This window comes from Mus caroli, chromosome 13, assembly GCF_900094665.2.
Source record: "Mus caroli chromosome 13, CAROLI_EIJ_v1.1, whole genome shotgun sequence".
Taxonomy (NCBI): domain Eukaryota; kingdom Metazoa; phylum Chordata; class Mammalia; order Rodentia; family Muridae; genus Mus; species Mus caroli.
In genome coordinates this window covers 95482145-95488841 of record NC_034582.1, presented here as the reverse complement: position 1 = coordinate 95488841, position 6697 = coordinate 95482145, and positions in this window count along the sequence as shown.

The following is a 6697-nucleotide window of genomic DNA, read 5'->3' as shown; positions in this document are numbered from 1 at the left end:
CTTCTTCTTCTTCTTCTTCTTCTTCTTCTTCTTCTTCTTCTTCTTCTTCTTCCTATCTTTACTCTTTCTTCTCCTCCCCATCATAAGTAGTATTCCACTATGAGAGGATACCAAAGTTTGTTTATTCCTTCACCTATTTGTTGCTGCTTTAACTGCAAATAAAACTTGTATGAACGTTTACAGACCCTCTTGCATGCCTATGCTTTCATTTCTCTTGACCGAATACTTAGAAGGGTGTAGTGAGTAGTTTTGGCTACTCTGCTTTGAGCTTCCAGCAAGTCATGGGAGCGCAACTGCCCAGGAGCTATCTTGGATCCACAGATGAAAGACACACACATATTAGCTCATTTTTAACTTCCCTTATTGGATCTATGGCTGGGCTCCTCTAAATTTTCTGAGGTGGGTGTGCCCTTCTCTTTACTCCTAGCTCAACACTTCTAAATCTACCCTCAGCTTAGTTGCCTAGTTACCTTTTGTGAAGCTCATTGGTCTTGCTGCCCAAGACACTTACTGGCTGCCATTTCATGAGGCACTATCCTTTTCCACCTACATTTTGGAAGAGCTCCCCTATATCTTTGAGTCTGTTATCTCTCTCTACCAAGTATCTAGATCTCTTCCTCCTCTCTCCTAGCCTGTAGAAACCTGAAGTCACTAGTCTTTCTTTCTGCCCAGCAATTGGCCTCTGGCATCTTTATTGATTGGTCAGGAACCATTTGGGGAAAAGGACCTTCAATGTCAATACTCACAGATTCCCAATTAAATCAAAACATCAGAACCACTCCTCTATAGGAAGGGAACAGCTTGATACTATTGTAGATGCACATTTAAGTTAAGTAAACTACTTAACAGTTTCCTTGACTGTACCATTCCATATAATCCCTGCCAGTGTAATGGGATTACATTTGTTCCGTATCCTTGCCAATACTTCATAGAGTCATGAAGTAATCCACTCTATACTCCCCGGCGGGTGTGCACATTCTTCACTACCTGCCTAGGTGTCTTGGGTCCACAAATGAAAGACACACACACACACACACACACACACACACACACACACACACACACACACCCTTCTATTTTAATACCCCTTAACACAATGGATGGGCACTTCCAAACCTCCCCACAGCTAACACACTCTTCACTCCGATATTCCTGAATTATTACTTACCAAAACCCATTTTCCATCCTGACCACCATGGACCCAGGCCTGCAACCCACATGAGCAATGACTCCAACTCATAAATCTTGGCAGTGTCTCTTATCTCTCTGTCCTACATGCCTCAGGCTGAGACCTTCTTCTCCCTGGCAGTGGCGACTCTCCTCTTCCCTTGCACTCCTTGCCAGGGAACCTCAAAGTCCCGTCACTGTCACCCTGCCCAGCCACTGGCTGCCAGCAACTTTATTTACCAATTAGAACCAGCTGGAGGCAGGGAATGTCAGGGTCTCACCCACAGACAGGGAATCAAATTACCATAAAACATAAGCCATAAACCAAATCTACCACATAGTCAACCTTTAGAATTTTCATCATTCCATTAGGCACATAGATGTTATCTATTCATATATTTCTTTTTCAATCCAACAGCCATTTATTGAGAACTTAGAAAATGTGAAATAACATTGCTTAAATAAATTTGGTCCTTAATTTAAAGAAAATGTGATTGTGTTAAAATGGACACAATAAGATTAAGTATCTTTTCTATTGTAAGGGCGCCGTGCTAGCATTTATCATACTTACAGCATTATGCAACCATGACCACGGTTTGCTTCAAATGGAAACACACACCACCAAGCCCGCCCTTCCTCCCCACTCTGAAAACTCTGTCTACAAATTTTCCTAATCTAGATGTCGCATGTCAACGCAATGATGTGCTTGTGACTTTTTTTTTTCTCACTAGGCGTGATGTTTTTAAAAAGTTAATCTGTGTTCAGCAAGTTCACTGAAAAGTATTCACACACACACACACACACACACACACACACACACTCACATGTGCTTGCTGTGTTGCATGGCAGTATCTATCCCTCTTGTAGTGATAAACATTTGGATGGTTTCCAGCTTTGATCTATTGTTGAATGCAGCTCATGTGAACATGATATATAGTGTCTATTGAACACTTGTGGTTTTAATTTGCCCTTCCTTATGGATTTTTATATGTGAGTTAGTTTTCCATCCACATATTTTTTTTTTTTTTTGCTGAAGTTTTGTTCAAAAACCCTTTGACCATTTTTCAAAACTACAATTTTTATCATTCAATTATAGAATTTTCCAATGTATTCTTATCAAGTTTGGGTTTTTATTTTCATATCGTTTGAGGAAATTTTGTTTTGAATTTTGATAAAATCCAACATATTTCTTTTCATTTCATGCAATGCGAATTTTTCAGTGTATATCCTAATATTTTAGAAAACTTTCCCAAGCCTTCCCAAAACTTTGAGAGTTTCTACTGCTTTAGCTGTTAAATGTAAGTTGATCCACTTCAAGTTCATTTTTATGTGGTAAGAGGTAAGATGAAGGATCTCTTCTCCTTGTACATACCTTCTCACATGTCCCATGCCCAGTGATGGCTACACCATGTATAGATGAGTGGTGTGTTGTCCCCGTTGATCTGTCCTTAAATCTAGTTCTGGTTTATGAGTCCCCAAGATGTATTGCCTGAACAGCACTTACACTGTAATATTTTAACAGTCACAGACATAGTAATCCAGCAGTGAGTCTTAGGTTCCATCCTTTAGATCTCTCTCCCTTACTGAGTGCACACAAGGTACCAAATACTCTACGATGTGATAAAGCTATAAAAACAAGAAAACATACCTGGTTTTTGAGAAAAAATGCATAAAATTTTCTTGTTTTATACTTTATTTATTTATTATACCAATCTTATAGCTTCAATTTCTACCTTTTTATGGAAGTGGTTTTAAGAGAAGATATTGGACAAACTTTAATAGAAATGCCCACTGAATACTTGTTTCTGCCTCATACCTATGGAGTCAGTCACAACTCATGAAAGCACTTGTCTATGAAACCCTAGATACAATTACCACTATCTTATGTGTACCCATGCATGCATGCTCATATTCACATGCACTCACAAAAGCCAAGAGCCTCTAGAGCATGTGCCATCATCAGAGATCTGTAAGCATGCAATTATGCACTAATTCACTCTCTAGGATACAGAAGGGAGGTTCCCTCTCTCAGAATTCACTCTCAATAGTTTTCATAAGCTCATTACTGTGATATGAGAGCCATAGGAATGCTAGCTCTTTCAATTCTTACTCTGGCATTAAGCATCCTGGTCAATAATCTCTCCGCCCCCTCCAGATCTGTATTATATATATTTAACCTGGATACTCAGAATAGTTGAAGATCTTGAGGTAAGTAACATACAGCTTGGATTTGCCCCAAGTACTTCTCAACTATTAGGCAGAAAAAAGGGGGAAAGAAAAGCACTGGCAAAAGATTACATGATCCTCAGCAGTCACCAACTCAGAGGCATCGAGTACCTACAGTGTTCATGAAGAGCAGAAGATGTCAGGAACTCAGATCTTTGTATCAGCACTGGGATAACATGAACACCCTCAGCCTAACTTACTTTTTTGAAACTCACAAAGGTGACCATCACACTCTTGGTTTAACCCACATTTAACAAACAAACAAACAAACAAACAAACAAACACACAAACAAAATAAAAATGCTCTGACTTAGTTGCTACCATGTGATAATCAGGGGATTTCCTCTAAACATAGATTTCCAGCTTCTTTCTGAAAGCCAGAAGGTATGGAAAACCCGGGCTTACAGTCTAGGTAGCAACCATCAGTTAGCCTCCAGCATCAGCTGCTCTTCATGAGATCAGATGTTTCAACTCCTGTCCACATTGCTAAAGAGATCTTTCCTACTTGGATTCTCTGAGGTAGGATTTTTTTTTTTAAAAGCTGGATTCACCTTGGTGTCATGTGAAGAGACTTAGAAATGATTGATTCTCATGGCTCACCTCTTTATAGGATCCATCTCGGGGATACAGAGCAGATCTGGGATTTTTGGTAATCTCTCCAGGCAATATTGTTCTATGATTAAGATGGAGGGCCACTTAGACACATCATTTAACCTGTATGTGTATCACCTGGCAATTCTGCTCAACTGCAGCTTGTGATCTAGGCCGTCTAGGACAGAACCTTGTATTTTGCATTTGTGACCCATTCTTAATTCTGTCGGTGCAACTGATCTGTGGGTCTGGTGTTGACAAAGATTCCAGGACACTGGTACTCATTTGGCTTGTGTTTGAAACCCTAAAATACACACTTAGGTTTTCAAGGCCAGTGGAAGCACATTCTAACATCACAGTTACTACAGATGGCCAATGGATGCATCCTACTTGTTTTCACTGTTGAGGCTATTGTCTCAATTATGGTTACTCAAAATCTTTCTCTGTAGTTCGGGTCCTTGATTGATTCTGATTTCCATGCCATCTTGGCCAGCGATGATACTCTTGTATCCCTGTTGGGAATTTCCCATCTTCTGACATATTTAGGAAATAACCAAAGCCAACAGTTTGATAAGTACTGGTTGAATTGTATGTGCTGTTTGTTTGTTTGTCAATTTGACACAAGGTAGAGTCTTCTGGGAAGAGGGCTTCATCATTGATAAAAACTTTTTATTATATTGGCCAGTAGATAAAACTGTGGGACATTTATTTATTTATTCCTGATTAATGTGGAAGGGTGCTGCCCACTGTGGGTGATGTCACCCCTGCGGAGGTGCCCCTGGATTGTACAAAAGAGAAAGGTGAGGGATATATGCAGACTAAGACAGGCGATTCCTCTATGACCCCCTGCTTCAGTTCCTGCCTCGACTTTCCCTCATGATGGACTGCAGGCGGGAAAAGGAAGAAAGCCCTTCTCTTTCCTCCTAAAGCTGCTTTTGGTGATGGTCTTTCTCCCACCAATAGAAAGCAAATCAGAACGCTGTGTCTATGTGACATGCGAGCATTTTATTGGGGTGGGTTCCAGTATGTCCCAGAAGGTCTAGGGTAATAATTCTCAACTCCCAGCATACAACAAATGGTTTGGAGAATTTCCTAAAACAGCTTTTATTTTTTTTCCTTTCCACTCCAATCTGACATTTTTGGTTTAGAGAAGACAGATAATTTGCATTTCCAGGAAACTCTAAGATGTTCACAGTCCTGCCTCTCTGGGGTTTTTGTAGAAATGAAGGGAAAGCTTGTGGCACAGGGGCCCCTTTGCCTTATCATATCAGCTTCTTGCTTTATTACAGTTACAGTTTGTGTTCCTAGATAAGGTTTTACTCAAGAGGTTACTAGAAAACACAAGTTTAAGGCTAAGAACTTGTCATGCAAGGGTAAGTACCTGACTTCAGAGCCCTAGCGCTCAAGTAAATGTGGGTGGGCATAGGGGCTTGACTGTAAATCCCAATGTACAATGTGCAGAGGCAGAAAATCTTTGGTGCAAATTGGCTAGCTGTAGTATCTGATGGGGTGCTTTAGGTTCAAGTGGGAGACCCTGCCTCAATCCATAAGGTGGAGAGTGAGGAAGACTCCATTGTTATGTATACACAGGCACACACATGCATACACATGTGAATATGTATACATATGCACACAGGCTCATACTCCAAGTATGAATAGTCATATTGTTTTGTTATTGCTTTTAATTCATAAAATCTATGGGAAATGGAAATAAAATGTGTGGGAAGGTATCAATTTAATATCAATGAAATAGATTATTTGGTGCCTGGGTATGGAAAATTTATCTTTCTTTCATGTGACCCTCTTTGGACATAAGCTGTGTGTTGTGTTTAGTTATAATGAAAATAAGTCAAAGAAAGTATAAGTGCATAATCAATTGCTGAAGACTTTTCTATTAAGAGGAAGTGCAGTTGGGAATTAGATGCTTCTTTATGGCTGAATAGAATCCTATGTTGGAGCCTCTTTCCAAGACTCTAGTGAGCCCAAAGGGAGGAGAGAGCTAGTAAAGTTTGTATTTTCTTCGAGGAGAGGAAAACTAAAGAAGACATCTGTGAATGTTTTATTACTTGAGTTGTCTTAGTTTGGATTAGATCCAAGGGCTTCTACCGCAGGAAACACACCGCGGCCATCCACCAGGAGGTCTTCCTTTCACAGATGACGGAAGAATGTACCCCTGTACCTTGGTTTCTAATTGCCACGATTAAATACTCGGACTGAAGCAACTTACAGGAGAAAGCGTTTAACTCAGAGTTCAGAGTAGTCTATCATCGTGGGTAAGTTAAGGCCATAGGGACTTGAATAGCTGGCCACCTTATGCCCTCAATCAGAAAAGAGCAACCAGTAACGCATGCATTGCATAGCCCTCATTTTTTCTCTCCATTCATACAGTACACAATTTCCTGCCCTAGGTGTGATTCTACTCATAATTAAGATGAATCTCCCTACACAAATTAACATAATCTATATTCAGAGAGATTCTATAAAGACTAGGCTGGCTTGAACTCAAGACTATGGCTTCAGCTTCAAAGTGCTGGGATTGCAGACTTGTCACCACATCCTGAATGGTAGGCAAATTCTTTATTTTATTTTATTTTTTTATTAGATATTTTCTTTAAATAAATTTCAAATGCTATCCTGAAAGTTCCCTATACCCTCCCCCCAACCTGCTCCCCTACCCACCCACTCCCGCTTCTTGGCCCTGGCATTCCCCTGT